The following is a 20,847-nucleotide window of genomic DNA, read 5'->3' as shown; positions in this document are numbered from 1 at the left end:
ACCTTTTATTAATATGTAAAGATCATCTTATTCCTTACTAAAACATATTACTTTATATTCTGTTATTTAATCATAATAAACTTTTATTACATATGAAATAATATATGTTGTCATTGCTACATATTAATATATATAATCTTTTTTCAGTTAGAACTTAGCTTGGCATATCCTTTTTCATTTGATTATTTGCAACTATTCTGTTACCTTATAGGTTTGCTGTATCACTTTTAAATGACATATAATGATGTTCTGAATATTTATCTGGCCTAACAATTTTTTTATAAACTGGAACTTTCAGTTTATTTGTATTTATTATAGCTACCAATATATTTTAATTATTTTAAGCATTTAATTATGAGCTACTTTTTGTCCTACATTTAAAAATATTTTGTTCTCTTCTTACTGACTTTTACATAATTTAACTACTTTTATCATTAGTGTATCCCATTCCTAATTTAGAGTAATATATTTTGATCCTAGACATTTATTGTGCCTACTTATCTCACAATAATTTGATTTTTTTCAATATCTTTCCTTTCCTCCAAAATAACATCCAGCTCTTGACTTAATTCTATTGTTTTAATGTATTATTTTTTACCGGCTAAGACATTATAATTGTCATTTCACATAGTCAATGCTGAAGTTCAGCCATTTCTACTTTTGTTCTCATCCTTCATCCTCAAATCTTCCACCTGGGGTCATTTTCTTCTGCTTGAAGTATATCTGTTAGTCTTTCCTTTGTGAGGTTCCTTTGGTGGTAAGTTCTTAGTATCAGTCTAAAACATCTTTACATTGGCCTTGTTCTTGAAAGATATTTTTGTAAGCATGCAATTGTAAAATAACATTGTCTTTCTGAGTATCCTAGATATTATTACTTTCTTGTGATTTAAATGTTACTGTTGAGAAGTCATGTTTCACTTGAAATATGGCATTTTCCCCTCATTATTCCACTGCTAAATCTGCTCATTGTCATCTTCAGTGGCTGCTGGTAAGACTTGTTGCCTTTTCCTGCCTCTTCTGTGACTTGTTCCTCCTGTTCACCTTCCCTTTTGGACTCCAGCTTCCTCTCTAGCCCTCTCAGTGCAAGAGGTTTCTAGTGCAGTTCCACCCAGCCATTTCATTCCTCCTCTTGTGAATGCTGCTTTCAGAGGATTAAAGACCAGAATGTCCTGATTAAACACTTAATTAGACATAATAAAAAATATTGCCAGTTTTAAATAATTGATTCACTCATTAGGTTAACATGCTAATGACAGAGCCTTGAGAAAAGGAAATGGAATAAAATTTACCCTCTGAGAAAATGGGTTGAAATTAGATTTTTACACTAAGATTATTCAGAGTAAATTACCAGCTCCCAATAAATGCAAGCTGTCTGACTAGTATTCCATTCACTACATGGACTTCTAATGGCTAAGACCTTTTTCAAATGATAGCACTCAGGACTGGTCTTTCAGCTAATTACTGTTAAAAACCGCCACAGACCATGAGATACAATGAAAAGAGCCCTGTACTAAAAGCCAGGTGGTCTCTGTTCAAATCTTATCTGTCAATTCCAATATGTCTTGGAAAAGCCTATAATCTCTTTGAGTTTTTGCTTGCCCTTCTGTTAATATGAATAGTGAGATTGTGTCCTAGACAATTTTTTGTGTCTAACAACATCTTTGATTGTGCCCACTGAGCACTAGATACTCAGTGCATACTTACCAAATTAATAAAACAAAGTTAATTTAGATGGTATCTTAAGTACATTTTAATTCTAAAATTCTGTGGTTCTCATGTATACTTGTTTGTTACCTTTGTACCAAATTTCTAGGCAAAATAACTTTGGGGGCCTGTGAAAACCAATGATGATAGATGGTAAGATAGATGATAGATAGATAGATAGATAGATAGATAGATAGATAGATAGATAGATAGATAGAAAATTCTGATTCAGCATCAAAAGTGGGCTATCTTTACAAAATAGTTTCTTAATAATTTCCAATGACTTCCATCATCTGGAATATTATATGAGAAAGTTTTAGGAGGACCTACTTATATCACAGGTTTCATTTGTTCCCATCTTTCAGCCTAAGACATATAAGAAAATGAGGAACAATAAAGTGGCAAGACAGAGAGGATGGTGTTAGGTGTCTATTGACATGGTAAATTAAATATTATTACATAAATAAAGTTATTTGCAGAGAACAGTTTGTTTGGCTTATTTCATAAGCAATTATAATTTGCATTGAATTCACTTTTCAAACTAAAGTGTGTAAAACACTATTGGTACCCAAATTTAACTTGTTCTGATAGCATCCCAAATAACTGCTAATTCAGACAAAGTCCCTAGACACACATCCAAAGCCCCTCATATTCAAACTGCCCACTACCTCTGAGTCCCCCTTAAAAATTCCTCAAACATGCTAAGCTATCTTCCTCCCCTGATCCTTTACACTGGTTATTTCCTCTTCCTGGAATGCTCTCCCTCCAGATGGTCACATGTCTTTTAGATTTCTGTTTAGGTGTCATCTTCCTTTTTTACATTTTATTTATTTGTTTGTTTGTTTGTTTGTTTGTTTATAGAGACAGGGGAAGGGAGGGAAAAAGAGAAGGAGAGAAACAAAAATGTGTGGTTGTCTCTTGTACCCTGCCCCCAACCTAGGCAGGTGCCCTGAACGGGAATCAAGCTGGCAACCCTTTGGTTCATAGGCCAATACTCAATCCACTGAGCCACACCAGCCAGGGCCAAATGTCATCTTCTTGACAACTATATGTTATATCCCTTCTGCTTTATTTTACTTTATTTTACTTTAGCCTGCTTTATTTTACTTTTTTTCCCCTTAGCACTCAGTGCCCTCTGAGAGACTCTGTATCTACTTATCCAGTTGCTTGCTCTGATCTCTTTACACTGGAATGCTTCCTAGTGCCTTGAACAGTGCCTAGCATACATATGGCATTCAATCAACATAATTAATGAATGTAAAGGTGAATAAGACAAGCGTGCTCCATCCCATAGAGCAATTTGGTGCCATTGAAATATGCACGATGACTTATACAGCTGGCATGGTTTTTTTTTCAAAGAGGGAACAGAAACAAAGCTTAAACTTAGCCTTCCTTATGCTCCTAGCCCCCAATATCTAGTAACTTCACACAGGTTACCCTGCCTATGTGGATGTATTACCTCTATTATTTTCACTTGGTACTATTCAGGCATTTCTAGGTTCACCAGACAGGTCAGAATCAGCAAAATCATGCCTATAGTTTTGTCTAATTGCCTAACATGCTTACTTATTTGACGTCTCCAACTAGGTCTTCTAAGTATTGTCTTAATATATCTGATATGTGATAAGACCAATTCAAGACACAACATGCAGTCTGTTCTCACCCCTGTTTTCTTCATCAAGATATTGTATCTCCATCATTTATTGTATATCCATCATTTCCATATTAATAAGTAAAATGTTCCATTTGTGATAAGATGCTCTTAGTTATATAAATCAGATAAAAACACAATTCATTTGGCTGAAACAGTCAAGCTTTACTGGCCCTCAAAACCAATAGTCTCAAGGAAAGGCAGCTTCATAGTTGATTGGTTCAGCATCTGTCATGTCTCCAAAGACCCAATTTCTTTCTATTTTTCTGTGCAGCAATCTTCAATAGAAGCCATCCTTGTTGTAGCAGAATAACTACCTGACAAAGTCAGGAATGCAATTATCCTTGTTCAAGTCCAATAGGAGAGATATCTTTTGCCCTACTATTACAACAGTGCTGCAATACACACTGATTGGACCAGTGGCCATACCCAAGATAATGGAATGTACTGATTGGATTAAATGAATCCAAGCCCACCTCTAGAGCAGGGAGTGGGATAAGCTTTCTCTAAAGTCCATTAGTAGAACCAAGGAGAAGAGAAGAGAATCCACCAGTAAAACTCAGGATATTCACAGGACAACAAATATCATTACAGAGAGTACTGGGAAGGAGGTAAGGGCAAATAGGCCTACTCACTCCAACTTTCTGTGAGCTTCAGAAAGTGAAGGGTAGAGAAACCATAGCCATGGCTGCCTGATTTGAATTCCTAATGTCCCAAGCCTCTCTAAAGTGTATTTATTATTTGGAAATCATATAAAGTCCAGGAATTAAGTCTGAGTCTAAATGCTAGAGCTGGTCAGTGCAGGGGTCCCTCTCAGTCAGGAAGTTGCTTCTACAAAAGGCCAAAAGGACTGATGACTTACACCATACACCAAAATAAATTCAAGGTGGATAAAAGACTTAAATATAAGCCATGACACCACTGAAGTCCTGAAGGAGAACATTGGCAGGAAAATCTCAGCTATTTCACACAGCAACATTTTTATTGATATGTCCCCTAGAGAAATTAATATAAAGGAAAGAATAAACAAATGAGATCTCATTAAACTAAAAAGCTTCTGCGTGGCTAAAGAAAACAGTATTAAAATAAAAAGACAACCAACTGTATGGGAAAACGTATTTGCCAATGATACCTCAGACAAAGGTTTAATCTCCAAAATATACAAAGAACTCACACGACTGCACTCTAAGAAGACAAGCAACCAAATTAAAAAATGGGAAAAGGACTTAAACAAACACTTCTCCAAAAAGGACATACAGAGGATTCAGAGACACATGAAAAGATGTTCAATATCACTAGCCATCAGAGAGATGCAAATTAAAACCACAATGAGATACCACTTTACACTGGTCAGAATGGCTATCATAAACAAAGCAACAAACAAATGTTGGAGAGGTTGTGGGGGAAAGGAGTTCCTAGTTCACTGTTGGTGGGAATTTGGTGGGAATGCAGACCGGTACAACCATTATGAAAAACAGTATGGAATTTTCTCAGAAAAATAAAAATCGACCTGCCTTTTGACCCAGCAATTCCATTGCTGGGACTATATCCCAAGAACCCTAAAACACCAATCCAAAAGAACCTATGCACCCCAATGTTCATAGCAGCACAATTTACAATAGCCAAGAGTTGGAAGCAGCCTAGATGCCTGTCAGTAAATGAATGGATCAAAAACTTATGCTACATATACACAATGGAATTCTATGCAGCAGAGAAAGAAGGAGCTACTACCCTTTGCAACAACATGGATGGAACTGGAAAGCATTATGCTGAGTGAAATAAGCCAGGTGTTGGAAGACAAATACCATATGATCTCAATGTTAACAGGAAGCTAAACAACAAAACAAACAATCAAGCAAAATAAAAACAAAGACACTGAAATAGAGAACAGGGGAAAAGTGACCAGAGAGGAGAGGGGAGGGAATTTCAGGGGAAATAGGGGAGGGATTTAGAGGAAAAAGTATAAAGGACACATGGACAACAACTAAGGAGAGTGGAAATGGGAGGGAGGTGGGGAGCACAGGGCTGGGTGGGCTGGGATGGGAGTAATAGACAGAAAACTGTACTTGCAAAATAATTAAATAAAAAAATTATTGTAAAAAAAAAAGAAACAACAATGCTAGAAATAGTGAGGTTCTTTTTTTCCCCTCCTGATCCCAATTTGGAAACTGAGAGAGAAATCTATTCTTACAACAAAAATTACATTTTCTGTTAGCAATTCTCCCCCCACTTCAGCATTAATAACACCTTCTACCCAAAGGGCAATAGTATCTATATATCATTCTTTTAGGAACAGTTTAAACTGTCACTTGAGGAAATTCTTAAAAAGCTCAAAGAATAAAAAAAATGCTCAATGCAAGAGACTTCCACCAAGATAGAGGCATAGGTGGAAGCACTGCACCTTCTCACACAACTAAGTTTAAAAACAACAAAGTTTTAGTGAAAAAACGCAGCCAAACCACAGAAAACTGAGCTACACAGAAGTCTGACAATAACTAACCCTTCAGCCAAACCAGTAAGAGGGGCGAAGCCAGCAGCAAAGTGGGGTTGGGCTGGAAAGATCCACCCGACTGACCTGGGTGCGTGACCCAGGCGCGCCAGCAGCTGTGGGTGGATCCCAGGTGTGGAGAAGCAGGCGGACCCACTGAAGGCACAAGGCATAGAACCCACTGAGGGCTGACCACAGTCACACATTTGCACACAGATAAACTGGTGAAAGGAGCAAGTGGTGAGACAGACCATGCAGGCCCCAGTGGCAGGAAGCAGCAGAGGGAACCACCATTGTCCCTCTCTGACCCCGCCCCCATATACAGCATCACAAACCAGTGACCTGGGTGGCCCCGCCCTGGTGAACAACTAAGACTCCGCTCCTCATACCTAACAGGCACAAACAGATCAAAACATGGCTCAAGAACAACTCAGAGCCCCAAAGCCGATAAATCTAAGCGATGAAGAAATAGCCAAGCTTTCAGATGCACAGTTCAAAACACTGGTGATCAGGATGCTCACAGAACTGGTTGATTTTAGCCACAAATTAGAGGAACATATGAAGGCTAAACTAATTGAAATAAATGGAAATACACAGGAAACCAATAGTAATGGAAAGGAAACTGGGACTCAAACCAAAGGAGTGGACCAGAAGGAGGAAAAAAATGACCAAACAGAAAAGGATGAAGAAACAAGAATTCAAAAAAAATGAGGAGAGGCTTAGGAACCTTCAGGACATCTTTAAATGCTCCAACATGCAAATTATAGGGGTACCAGAAGGGAGGGGAAGAGGAACAGCCATGAGTGAAAAACTTATTTGAACAAATAATAGAGGAGAACTTCCCTAATCTGGCAAAGGAAATAGACTTCCAGGAAATCCAGGAAGCTCAGAGAGTCCCAAAGAAGTTGGACCCAAGAAGGAACACACCAAGGCACATCATCATTACATTAGCCAAGATTAAAATGAAGGAGAGAATCCTAGAAGCAGCAAGAGATAAGGGGACAGTCACCTACAAAGGAGTTCCCATCAGACTGTCAGTGGATTTCTCAAAAGACACCTTACAGGCAAGAAGGGGCTGGAAAGAGGTATTCCAAGTCATGAAATCCAAAGACCTACATCCAAGATTGCTCTACCCAGCAAAGCTTTCATTTAGAATGGAAGGGCAGATAAAGTGCTTCTCAGATAAGATCAAATTCAAGTTCATCATCACCAAGCCCTTATTACATGAAATGTTAAAGGGACTTACCTAAGAAAAAGAAGATAAAAAAGATGAACAGTGAAAGGACAGCAAACTCACAGTTAGTAACAACCACACCTAAAACAAAAGCAAACTAAGAAGACAGCTAGATCAGGAGCAAAACCATAGAAATGAAGATTACATGGAGGGTTAGCAACAGAGGAGTGGGAGAAGGAGAAGGGGGGAGAAGGTACAGAAAATAAGTAGCATAGACAGTAGGTAGAAAATAGATAGGGGGGAGGGCAAGAAGAGTATGGGAAATACAGAATCTAAAGAATTTGAGACATGTGGTCATAAACTAAAGGGGGAGTAGTGAGGGAGGGGTGTGTAGGGTAGAGGGTAATGAAGGGGGGAAATAGAGCAACTATAATGGCATAATTAATAAAATATATTTAAAATGCTCAATGCAAAATTATAGCATTATAATTGTTTTCTTATTGTGGATAATTTCAAACACAATAATATAATCCATTACTGCATACCCATCATCCAGCTTCAACAATAATCAACCTGTGGCCAATCTTGGTTTCACCCATGCCCTCTCCCATATGATTTTGAAGCAAATTATATATCATATCTTTTTATCTTTAAATATTTCAGTGTATAAGTCATGTCTCTATAAAAGATAATGAATCTTTAAGAAACCACAATATCATTATCACAGCTTTCAAAATTGGCAATATTTAAAAAAAATATTTATCAAATTATCTAGCCAGTGTTTCCAGTTACAATTGTTGCATAAATGTCATAATTTTTAAATTTGTATGTGCGAATTAGGATGCAAATGAAGTGTACATATTGCAATTCATTTATAAGTATTTGAAGTATCTTTTGATCTATGGGTTTCATCTCATTTCTCTTTTGTCTTTCTTATAATGCACTTGTTAAGAAATCAGGTAACATACTCTAAAGATTTTTTCATAGTCTGGATGTAGCTGATTGCATCCCCTAATACAGTTTAACATTTTCCTCTCTCCTGTACATTGGTAGCTGGAGGGAAAAGCCTCATCAGACTCAAGCATGAATAGTATTTTGAACTATCAGTCAACAAAATGTATTCATATATTGACTGATATCTTAGGTATACACAATATATTCAAAAAAGTTCCTGGGGAATTTTAAGCCCTAGTAAGGTGCCATTTCATTTACAACACATAACCCAAACAATGGGTGTTGAAGCTCACACAGTTAAAATTTTCAAGCTGAAGAAAAATAAACTGCACCAGTGTGAGTGTGCAAGCACAGATACTATACTCTCATCTATAATGATAAAAACGTATTTCTGGATGTTTCATTGATCAACCTGCTTTGTCCCACACTCCTGAAAGTCCCATGTCAACAAAGCAGACTAAAACTGTGGTTGTTCTTCCAAGGTCTCTCTTCTCTTCTCTGCCTGTCTTCTAGTATCCTGCATCATTGTCACATTTGACATAGCTCCTCTGCAATAAAGTCAACTACAAACAATCTTAAAAGAAACATTCCTGGAACAAAATTTGATGCAAATTAATACATATTACAAAACCCAGGTACTGGACAACATGGGCTCTGATTCTAGAAGTTCTGTGCAGCTACTTAGGCTGAATCCACAGAAGCTATGTTTTCCACCTAAACCATGCTGTCAAATTTCAAACAATGGTGAGCTGAAATTCAGTATAGAACACAGAATATGAAGCTTACTTAGAAGTTATTTGGTTTGTTCCTCTTGTTTTCAAAAGCTCAAAGAAGTCAGTGGCTTGCAATAAAAGACGTGATGACTCTAGAACCCAGTGCTCCTCACTTTCAATCTGTGGCCCCTGCTTCATATCTCCGTTAGAAGCCCAAAGACAACTCAGCTCCCCAGCCCCAAATCTATGTAACCTTAAACCTTCCCTTCAGCTGGAGGCCCAAGGAAATATCTCTCTGGAACTAGGAAGTAGATGATCTCTCACCATCCTACTCTCATTATGTACTGGGATTATACAATTTCACTGCTCACCCATTGTAATTGGGATGGGGCAAAGGCAAACCCTTTCTTTTCCCCCTGGCTCCAGTACCACTGACAATGTCACCCCCCACTGCTTTGCTTATTATACAGATCAGGTTGCAGGTCCAAGCAGTTCCCTCCACATGTCATTCCTTTTTTCCCCTTCTCCCAAGCCCCTGCTTACATCTAGGTTATTCATCCCATGAGTTATGGCAATCTCTTCTTGCTCACTTCCTATTGCCTCTGAAACAGTCCTTTGCATGTGGTATATGGATGGCATAAATCCATTATTTAAAATCTTCTAGGGACAGTTGTCATCTGTCCAGTCTAAATGCAAACTCTTGACCTTGCTTTTCCATGCTGTTCACTGATCTGCACTGGTCTGGCCCACACTAATCTCATTCACCCTTTGGCTGCTGGTTGACCCTCTGATTTCATGTTTCCCTCCTTCTCACAGCATTCTCCTCCACTCTCTTGACAGACTTTGCAAACCTGCATGTCATATACAGAGAATATTTTAGACACCAGGCCAAGTCCTCTTTCTTCTGATGTATCTTCTCTACTTAATATAAATTCCAAATGTCTTGACCTCTCAGGCTCACAGGGGTAGCCCTGGCATGTGGTTTAATTCCACATACACACTTATCTGGCTAAATTAACATCATCTACAGAAACACTGTGGCTTTAAACAAATTCTTCAACTTCCCTATAAAATTGCAATCTATTGAAAATATTTGTTGAATATTTAGTAAATGCTGTATATGAAATTAACCTAAACCATATCATATATACATCAATGTACAAGACACGTTTCTGCCTTCAAGACCTCTATATTCTACTTGCACCAACAAAATGTGCACATTTGAAAAGTGGATAACAATCAAAAAAGATAATTACAAATAAACAATTATTAATAGCCAGACAATGGCTACTAAGAGGAATTCAAAAGGGAAGCCCTAGAAGGAGGAAAAGAATTTAGGCCTTAGGTGTGGAGTTGTCAGTAGAGTCTTTGATGGGCAGAGAGTAGGTCAGAATTAGCTAGGGCATGAACATAGAATATTAGCATATATGGACCATAATTTGTGTATGTCTTTTAAAAAGCCACTACTGCTGACTATGAACTTGATGAAGATGTTAACAATGGTGTTAATGATGGTGAGTGAGGATGGTACAGCTATTGGCAGTGTTGTCAAATGACAGCGATAATTCTAGGAACAGTAAAATAGGCTTTACGGGAAAAGCTATTCTATTTTTGCCAGCCTGGTCTTAATTTGTATTAGTTAGCATGAAATAGTTTCTTGTTTCAATTTACCATTCCAATGCTAATTTTGATAGCAGTGCTGTGATTGAGTTATTTTTTTCTTGCTTTATATTAATGGCTTAATGAATCCACTTTTGTTTCAGAGAAACAGCAGCAAAGCTTCTGGTTTGATGCTAGTTTTTCTGGTTACAGTCTTGTTAATATACTTTGGTTTGGTAAAGCCTGATTCAAGGAGTGCTCAGAGAAAGCACAAATAATAGAGTGGTTTCTCCTGTGTTTGTTTTCCTTCAATAGCTGTCACTCCAATTTTACTCCTATACCCTTGGCTTCTGCACTGATGATAAAACCAGACCTTCCTACATGAGATGGGGAAAGGGCAAAAACTTCTTTTTCCCTGAGGCTCCAGTGTCACTGACAATGTCATCCCCCCACTCCTTTGCCTGTTATACAGATCAGTTTGCAGGTCCAAGCAGTTCCCTCTGCATGTCACCCATATCTTCCCCCTTGAATTGAAAAGGCAGTGTGCATAGACAGTGAGGTATGTCCAGAACAAGTCCAGCCATTGTTAATATAACAAGAATGGTTTGCATGACAACAATGTAACCTGACAGCCAAAGAGAGTGGACTGGAATATGCATACATGAACAATGATGACTTCACTGTACTGGTCAGTAAGAACAGGAGATGCCATTGAGTGAGCATGTGTACTGTGTGAGCTGATGGATTCAAAATGACTGAATGAGTAGAGCAACAAATCTGCATTAAATTTTGTGTTAATCTTGAACCTTCCTCTGTGGAAACTATTTGGATGATTCAGAAGGCAACTGGTAATTGGAAGCTTCATCATGACAATGTACCCGCTCATGCGTCATGTCTTGTGCAGTTTTTTGGCAAAACATCAAATCACCCAGGTGACTCAGCCCCACTACAGCCCAGATTTGGCACCCTTCAAATTTGGCTTTTCCCAAAACTAAAATCACCTTTGAAAGAGAAGAGATTTTAGGCTGTCACTGAAATTCAGGAAAATATGACAGGGCAGCTGATAGCAACTGGGAGAACTGTGTGAGGTTCCAAGATGCCTGCTTTGAAAGGGACTGAGGCGTCATTGTCCTATGTACAATGTTTCTTGTATCTTGTATCCTCTTCAGTAAATTTCTCTATTTTTCAGAGTACATGGCTGGATACCTTCTGGACAGACCTCGTATATAAAACCAATGTTAAGATTATCCTGACAATGCACTTTCACACATAAACTTAAATAGTGCACATGTGCGCACCCCCACATGCACTTCCCTTTATGCGAAAGATCCTGCCATTTTACTGGTCAGCTTGGGGAAATTGAAGGCACAAAGGCAAGTATGTTCTCAGTTCCACTCAGTAGAGACTTGAGCTAAAAGGACACGTGGAAAGCAAATGCAGTGACCTTTAAAGAAATTGAGAAGAAGCCATTTCCAGCACATTACTAAATGCTATATTTTAAAGGTTCTAACCTTATTTGCTACAAGTGTATAATATCAGGAAACCCTTGTGAGGGAAGGGTCTGCATTCATCACATGGCGCACACCACTTGCAGAAGAGATGGTGAAAGTTATTACTTTCCAACTTGCAGACACCAAAGTTCAACCCAGCTCCTTTTGTGGTTTGCTGCATTAAATAAGGTTCAGGGGTCACTTGGAGAATTACAGGCTTCTTGACCTAACAAAAATATAAAGTTTTCTGAAAATAACAATGGCTACTTCACCATGCAGAGCAGTTTATGATACAAACACACACACATACTTTTCTATTTCATGCCAGTTTGTAAGACTGACCCTTGAGGTGTCTATGGTACCAATTTTATTTACTCCTCTAGTTGGTTAATAGTAGTAATTGATCTACAAGACCAATATAAAAAAATGGAATTGGAAAGTCAAGGAAATTATTAATTTACAAAGAATTCTAAAATAGCATCCTTGAAACTGAAGTTTGACACCATGAAGATCCGGAGAGCTATTTCAAAAAATAAAAATATGGGTTTGTAACACTGATTATCCTAACATATCAGAAACCTCAGGTCTAGACATCTTTGAATACATAGGAAGATAGATGGATGATAGATAAATTGATAATACTGACAAAATTACCTTACATTTGTATACTGCTTTGTATTTGGCCACTTTCTTATTCTTAACCGCATTATATTTAATAGATTGAAAGTAAAGATTTTCAGCAGATCAACTTCAGTGAATCACTTCCCCATCCTGATTACATAACCCACATCTGTGAAGGAGCAAGTTGGCAATTATCTCATGGATATAGGGTGTATAAACCTGCCAAGCCAATACAACATGTGGGGGTCTATGGGGCCCGAACTGTCCCGAGTTCACCTTTATGCTGAGTGGAGCTGTCAAACATTTGGAAATAATCCTGGTTACCTAAAGATTTGTTGCCCTTGTTGTGATCGTCTGACTAACTCTTGATTTTTAATGTGAACTGAAAAATCTCTTTAACCCAGTTAACATACAATCATTTGTGGATGTTTATTGGTTTTCCATACTTAGAATTGAAAGACTGAGCCCACAAGCAGGACACAACTATATGAGGCCTATGACATGGGTTTTCGGGCTAAGGGGGATTCTCTTGTCACTATTTTACGCTGGTCAGAAAACAATCATGCAAGGATTTTCAAATCTGTTAGCTGGTCAGAAAACAATCATGCAAGGATTTTCAAATCTGTTATTTAAACAAAGCCACAGACTAAAGAAACCAATGAGGGCATCATTCTCTGAAGCAGCAATAAGCAAATCAGGGGAGGAAAAGAAATCAAAGTACAGACATATCTTTGAGATACAGCAAATTCAGTTGCAGACTGCTACTATAAAGGAAATACCACAGTAAAGTGAGTCACAATTTGTGGGGGTTTCATAGTACATGTAAAAGTTAATTTTACACTTCTGTAGTCTATTTAAAGTGTCCAGTAGCCTTATGTCTAACAAACAATGGACATACTTAATTAAAAATACTTTATTGCTAAAAGATGCTAACCATCCTCTGAGCCTTCAGCAAGCCATGTTGTAATTTCTTTTGTGCCTACAGACTTGCTCAGTGCGGGGTTGCCGCAAACCTTCAACTTGCAAAAAACACATTATCCAAGGAACACCATAAAGTGAGGTGCAATAAAAGTACCTGTAGTGAAGGTGAAAACTACACTCCAAAATTAGCTCAGTTTCACAAATAAGGAGAGCAAACACCAGGAAACTCAGCAATGAGATGTTAAATCAAGAAGTCACTTAAATTTCTTACCAATGGTTCCCTTGTGACTTTGGTCATCAACCACTCCCAAATGCACTTGACTGAATTACAGGAAATCTAAGGTCTATCGGCAACAGCTGACTTTTAATGGCTCAGTGAGTATACTAAAGTGTGTTTCAGGCTACTGCTGTTGAGACTTTCTAGAATGAAACAAAGTACACATTGATTTTCCATACGGAGATCCCAGTATTAGTAGAAAAGTGTTTCTGCCAGGTAATTCCTGTAGCCTTGGACATGATAAAATAAACCCAGGGAAGCTGAGGCCTGTGAAGCACTTTATTTATGCTGTCCAGGTCTTTTTCTTTGCCACCATCTCTAGGGGAAACTTTGTGCATAAGATGGTTTTTTTTAGTATTTACTCCAAGCTCAATGAAAGTCATCATAAGTGATGGTGTTGAAGAACATGCATGCCCCTTATATGACCCTTTGGCAAAACTGGTCATAGGTTTGCCAGAGGTGGCTGGAGTGGGGTATTTTCAGCTGAACTTCAGATTCATAAGACTTCATTGAAAGAGTATGTTCATTTATCTGTTTACAAACATGCTGGATAGTAGCATGCAAGGATACCCAGCAAACCTACTATGTCTGGGTTTCAGATGGATATGGCTACACTCCTACCATCTTGGCTTACTATCTCTCTGTTATATTAGCTAACTATTACTGAGTGCATCTGGTATTCCAGGTGCTGTTCTAAACACTTGGTGTGGGACCACTCATTTAATCTTCCAAATAATCTTTGGCAGTGGATGCTGTTATCATTCCCATTTGTCCTATTAAAGAAACTGAAGTAGGGAGAGACCAAAGGACTTGCCAAGATCACATAGTCGGCCAGTGGTAGACCTGAGATTTGAAACCAGTTTCTCAATTCCAGGATATTTGCCATCTCAGAGTTTCATGAAGATTCAAACACTCCCAACACAGAATGAGAAAATATAGGATATTTTCTTTATTTAGAGTCTTATATCCTGTTGTTGGCATACTATTTATTGAACTAGGCTTTTATGTATTATATTAATAATTCTGACATATATGTTCACTCTTTCCTTAACTTATCTTTTCAAAATACAATGGAATTTCACATGATGCTAATGTATAGTATTTAATCTTACTAGCTGATAAGTTACCTGTATTGGTTCCGTTTCTATGAAGAACCCTGACTAATGCACCCATGAACTGAAAGGTCAGAAACTGGTCTGGCCCACAGGCATTTTTACCAGCTGACACAAATGTCATCATTTTCCCCAATTCTTCCTGGAACTGTGAGACATAAAGTCCCAGAATTTCTCTCAAGAGGGGTGGACCTTCAAAATCTCACTTGCTTGCTCTTCCTCTTTTTGCCTACAAAGGGTTCCATTTGCCTACAAAGAAGAGCTTCGAGCTTCATGACAAAACAAACAAAAATGCCAGCAGCATGACCGCATTGCTGGAGGAGCAGCTTGTTCTGGGACACTCAGGTCATCCTGAGAACAAGTCCACACAGCTGGTGAAGAGGGCAGCTTGGCTAGCATCCTCGGCTGCTTTCGCCTTTCCCACTGCTGACCACAGCCCCTGCATGGGCTGAAAACAAAGATATAATTGATTGAATATCATGCCAGAGATTTTATGCCTAATTATTTAAATTCCCTAAGGCTAATCTTTAAGAAAACGGTAGGAAAATAATATCAATAGCTAATAAAAGATAAATCTCACACCATAAAAGCCAAGTGTAGCATTTCACCCAGTTAGCTTGTCAATCCCCCCCCCCAACAAGGACCTCCTTTTCATATGGTAAAGACTACCTTGCCTTAAGGAATGAAGCCTTCTTGTCCAAACAGCTGGTGGGTGGTTTAATATAGTCACAGGTGAGTGAATATTCCTGTTCTGTTTTCTCACTATTGTCACCTCACAAATAAAAAAGAGCTACACCCTCCAGAAAGCACAAGATTGAAAACCATTATGTTTGCCTTTCAATTAAAGAACTCAGGCTCTCAACCTGAGTGTAACACCCGACATCAATGAGATTTTTCTAAGAAATGCAGGATTGTCGCCATAAGTGTTTCTAGCAAGAATCCCACTAATGAGCTTTAACATTGCTAGTAGCTCAGATTGCTCTGGCCTGAAGCTTGGTCCACATGTTGTCACCTTGGGTGTGACTTCTTTTCCTGAAATCTTAGTGTGCTAAGACATATTGAAGGTTTAAAAATCAAAATGTTTACATGGATTCCAATGTTTCCTTATGGTATGGCCAATGGAACTATAAAAATGACATTACTTGTATAGTCCAACTTCTCCCTATCTCTCTCTCTCTCCTTCTCTAAGCGCAGTTTTAGGTTCCCAGCAAAATTAAGCAGAAGATACAGAGAATTCCCATATACTACCTGCCCCCCATATATGCACACCCTCCCCCATTATCAACATCATCCACTAGAGCAGGACATTTGTTACAGTTGATGAACCTACATTGACATGTCATTATCATACAAAGTCCATAGTTAATGTAAGGGCTCACTCTTGGTGTTGGGTATTCTGTGGACTTAGACAAACGTATATGACCTGTATCAACCACTACATTATCATAGAGATTAGTTTCATGGCACTAAAAGCCCTCTGTGCTCTGCCTATTCCTCCCTCCCTTCTCTGACCCCAGGCAACCAACCACTCATCCTTTTATTGTGCCCATTGTTTTGCCTTTTCCAAAATGTCATATAGTTGGAATCATACAATATACAGGCTTTTCAGATTGGCTTTTTTACTTAGTGATGCACATTTAAATTCTCCCCAAGTCTTTTCATGCTTAATAGCTCATTTCTTTATAGCACTGAATAATATCCTATTGTCTGCACGTACCACAATTTACTTATCTATTCACTTACTGAAGCACATCTTGGTTGCCAAAACTTGTAAAACTTTTTGTTCAAAATACTTCTTTGAAACATAAAGAAGATGTTTCATTCACTTCAGGGAGAAAGAGAAATGTTAATTGTTGACTAAAATGCATTTTTGGAGTAAAGGCTACATATTTTCTGGGTGTGGTGGGCAGATTGAGGGCAGCAGGAAGCCATGGGTGAGAAACACCAATGAGGATAAAAATATTATATTCATCAATATGAATTCATCTGGCTTAGTCACTCAATGTTAGATATGTCATGAAATTTAGGATTTTGAGTATAAGTATAAACACTTTTACCTAGCTAGTAACATCCTTCATTTAAGGTCACAAATTGTTCTGTTGAGTGCCCCATTGCATTAAAAGAGAATAATATTAACTTTTATCTTCGGAAAAAGAAATTTAAAAAATAACTACAAAAAAATAAATTCCTATTATGGTATATCCTTGGACATAAATTCTACTTACATTGTACCCTTCCTGACAATGCACATGTATCAAAAAATCAGCTTGTAGCTCAACTAGTTATTTGTATCACATAATTCAAATTGTTTTTACCAAACCAACCTATTATTTCATTCTGAACTATTGCTGCATCTCCATGAAAATGTAATCCCCATGAAGACATCCACAGTGTTCTAGTTTAGTTCCTGGATCGTGGTCCTAAGTAATGTGTGCTGAATGAACGCCCATTTATCATTGTTGCTACTGTTTTTTAATGACTAGGAACTGTACCTAATTCACAGGGTGGCTATACCTGTCACCATATTATAACCAACACAACTGATCTGGGAATCATCTTTTGCCAACAAAGGAGAGATTAGGAATCATGGGGATTCTGGGAATCACTGGGAATCTGGCAATCATCTTTTCCCAATCTCCCCATCTATGATTGGTTGATTTATCAGGGCAAGAGTTATATTGTCCATGTCACAACTTCAAGGGGGGGTCCCTTCTTGTAGATGACAAAGATTGGAATCATGGCCCCTGGGGTTTGTGTGGCAACCCTGGTAGGTTTTACTGATTATCATCATCATCCCCTGAGAAATGCTCTATGGTGAATGTTTACTTCTACTCTAAAGAGATTCAAAATGAATTGTTCTTTAAATGTGTTTTGGGAATTTCACATGCCATCTAATTAACCAATTGGAGGTGCCTTGGAGTACTACAAGTCTGAGAACCCCTGTTTTTGGCTTCTGTCAAATGGGAATAAGAACTCTGTCCAGGCTGCCTCACTGGGGTGGTGTGAATCTCTGGCCACTGTTGCCTCATCTGTGAGCCCAGCACAGCTAAACCCAGAGACTTCTATGGACTCTTGTAGGTCTGACATTTTCTAAATTTACAATCCTCAGGAATCAGGGTCATTCTGTACTTATTGCCTTTGGCATAAAAGGGCAAATCACGTTGTAAACAAAAATCTTTTGGTGTTTTATTCAACAAATATTTAAACAACACCTATTGTGCTAGTAGCCACTGCAAGATAATAGATATGCCCTATTATCCCTGCCAATAATAATTTACAACTATTACTGAACAGCAAAAGCAGTGGGCACTAAGTATTTTCTGTGTGCCAACCATCTTCTAAAATTTTATATAGCTTATTAATCCTTGCAACAACTTTATATGGTAGGTATAAGTAAGCAAACAGAGAGGGCAAGCCCCCCACTAGTAAGTGAAGGAGCTAGGTTTAAATACAGGAAGTGTGACTCCAAAGTTCTTGCTCTTAATCACTGTACTATAGTAAAAGAATTACAAAAAATTGCAAAAGTAAACAAAGAATGTGGAGAGTTAATTACAGAGTTTGTATTTTTATATGAATTTAACTTGTAAACTGAGAGAAAGAAATTACCCACATAATCTAAAGTAGATTTGGTGGCAGGATTCAGGACTAAAAACAAGGACAAAGTCTCCCTCTTTTTATATATTTATTTGTGCTAATATTATTATGTTGGTTTAGAAAGAACACTGGGAACAGATTGAGGAATTTAACCTTGGGCCAGTGTGAGGACCTCCTAGTGTGGGGCCACTGCAAATGATCTGAATGAAGTCTAAGTTCTACTCCCATGTAAAAGTGGGGAAAGCTCCCTGCCCCTCACAGCTCTTGTCCTCTTCACTCCAATAGCATTGACTGTACGTACCATAAAGGTTAGCACTAGAGACGCGCCATGGCATCAGGTTAGGTGGTTAAGATGTTGAGCTCTGGAGCCTCATCTAGCTGTGAACTCAAAAAGAATTTAGTGTGAATCCTGGCTCTCCTGGAAGAGTAGTAGTGCTGAGTTCCCCAGTCTTACCAACTTCAGGTTCCTTACCTAAATAATGGGGAGAAAAATAGGACCTACCCAGTAGAATTGTTATGAAGGTTAAATAAGATGATACATTTAAAGATAACACTAAGTTCTAGCACATAGTAAGCACTTGAAAAAGTGTTTGCTATTAATGCTGTATATTGCCACTTTATACTTCTCTAGTCTCTCACCACACACCTGAAGGGTAGGTTTCTAAAACTTTTGCTTTTCTGTCCCTACCTTCAAGCTTAGTACTTACAATGTTCATTAATACATATTGACAGATTGATTGGCAAGGAAGGCAAAAGCCAAGAGCTAAGTTCTCTACATATAAAGTCCCAGAACAACAATAAAAAAGACAACAGATGAGTGGATTGCCGTTTGTTCTTTTGATCATTCTATTCGGATTTGTGTGATCAGATTTCTTCTCTTTTATAAATCACAGAAATAACTTCAGGAAGCCTCAGACATCCTCATATGAAGTTAAATATTTCAAACGGAGCTGTGTATGAGCCTTGAAAATATCCAGACAAACATATGTTGAAAACCTTTTTGCAAAGCCCACAGCAGCACGATGAGCCAAGGTGGCCAGACCGTCCCTGCAGCTGCGCACTCTGGGCACACACACCCATTTATCAGGGGCCTTCCATCTTGAGCACAGCTTGCAGGCCTCTTCTCAAAAATGAGGTCACCTCAGAACCCAGATGGGCAGACAGGCTGCAGAATAAGATATGTCTGGGTGCAGATGTGGAAGGAATTGAGACTAACAACCATAATGGAAACAGGAAATGAAAGTTAGGTCACCCCAACTGTACAGTTGCTGAAAAAGCAAAACTTAGCCATGTGGTATAATTTTCGTGCTCCATAATGTTTACCACCAATCAGCCAATTTTACCAATAGGTTAGGTGGTCACTATGGGAAGAAAAAGCTCTCATGGGTGTCCTTCAGACCCCTTCTCCACCACAGCCTCCTGAAATTCCTCCCTGCACTTCAAACCAACAGAACACTAGACCTAAAGGGTCATGCTATTCAAATGCTTCAATGGATCAACCATATTTTCCCCTACTGTTTAGGGCTATTACAATGTACTTTGCAAGGCTTTTGAAGACTGGAGGGCCTCACTGATATAAGAAACCAAAAAAAAATAAAATATGGATTTAGTAATAATTAAGGAAACGCCTTCTCTTACAATACACAAAGACATGTATGTTCACAGTATGCACACATGCACAAGTTCGCATATACATAAACAAGCAAAAACACACACAGTTAGTGTTTCTGTCCTTTACATGGGAAGTTATTCTGAGAAAATTGTTGCTATGTCTTCGGGCTAGGAGAGCAGTGAATGATTAATTTTTCAGGATAGTTAGCTTATGCTCGCTGCTGTGATGTCAGTGACCTCATCCTCCAAGAGTACGTCCAAGGCTGTCTGCCAACCCGAACACTCTGAATACTCTGCCACTCTGTCCTTGACCTTGCCTGGACCTTGATGTCTTTTTGGCTGACAATAAAAGTCATGCACAGCTAAGACATATGGTCTGATGGAATTATGAGCACCAAGGTTTGCTAATTTTTTTAAAACTGTAACACTCTTTCTAAAATCCATGATTTTATTTGTAAAATAAGCATGTTTAAAAGTTGGGAAACATCCTACATGAAACCTTTTCTAATTCTGAAAACTCTCTGATCATTCTATTTTCTACAAACTTTACACTCCATGTGCCACATCACCTAATCATATGACATCTTATACAATTCTCTCATTGTTTCACATATATTAGACTTGCTTTTCCAAATGAAGTGAACCCAGAAGACAGGGCAAACTTAGGAAAAATGCTTAGGAGAAAAGTAGTTTTTTCTTTGCTGTTTTAAAACAAGATTAAGAAGAAAGGCAGAGCCTGCAGAATTGATTAGCTGGTAATACAGTAATGTTTATCAGAATAAAGTAGATGTCCCAACTTTATTTTATCTGTCAAAGAGAAAGATGTTCTGATTAGAAAGGAGTGTATGGACAAAATTAGGTGAGAGAAAGCAGAACCTAAGTCCAGAGCCAGACACAGACTAGTAAACTGGAAGGAATAAATTTAAATCCTGTAGCTC

The sequence above is a fragment of the Artibeus jamaicensis genome, unplaced genomic scaffold, assembly GCF_021234435.1.
Source record: "Artibeus jamaicensis isolate MK-2021 breed Jamaican fruit bat unplaced genomic scaffold, CSHL_Jam_final contig_3174, whole genome shotgun sequence".
NCBI lineage: Eukaryota > Metazoa > Chordata > Mammalia > Chiroptera > Phyllostomidae > Artibeus > Artibeus jamaicensis.
The sequence above is the reverse complement of the archived record's forward strand: the minus strand, read 5'-3'. Positions refer to the sequence as shown.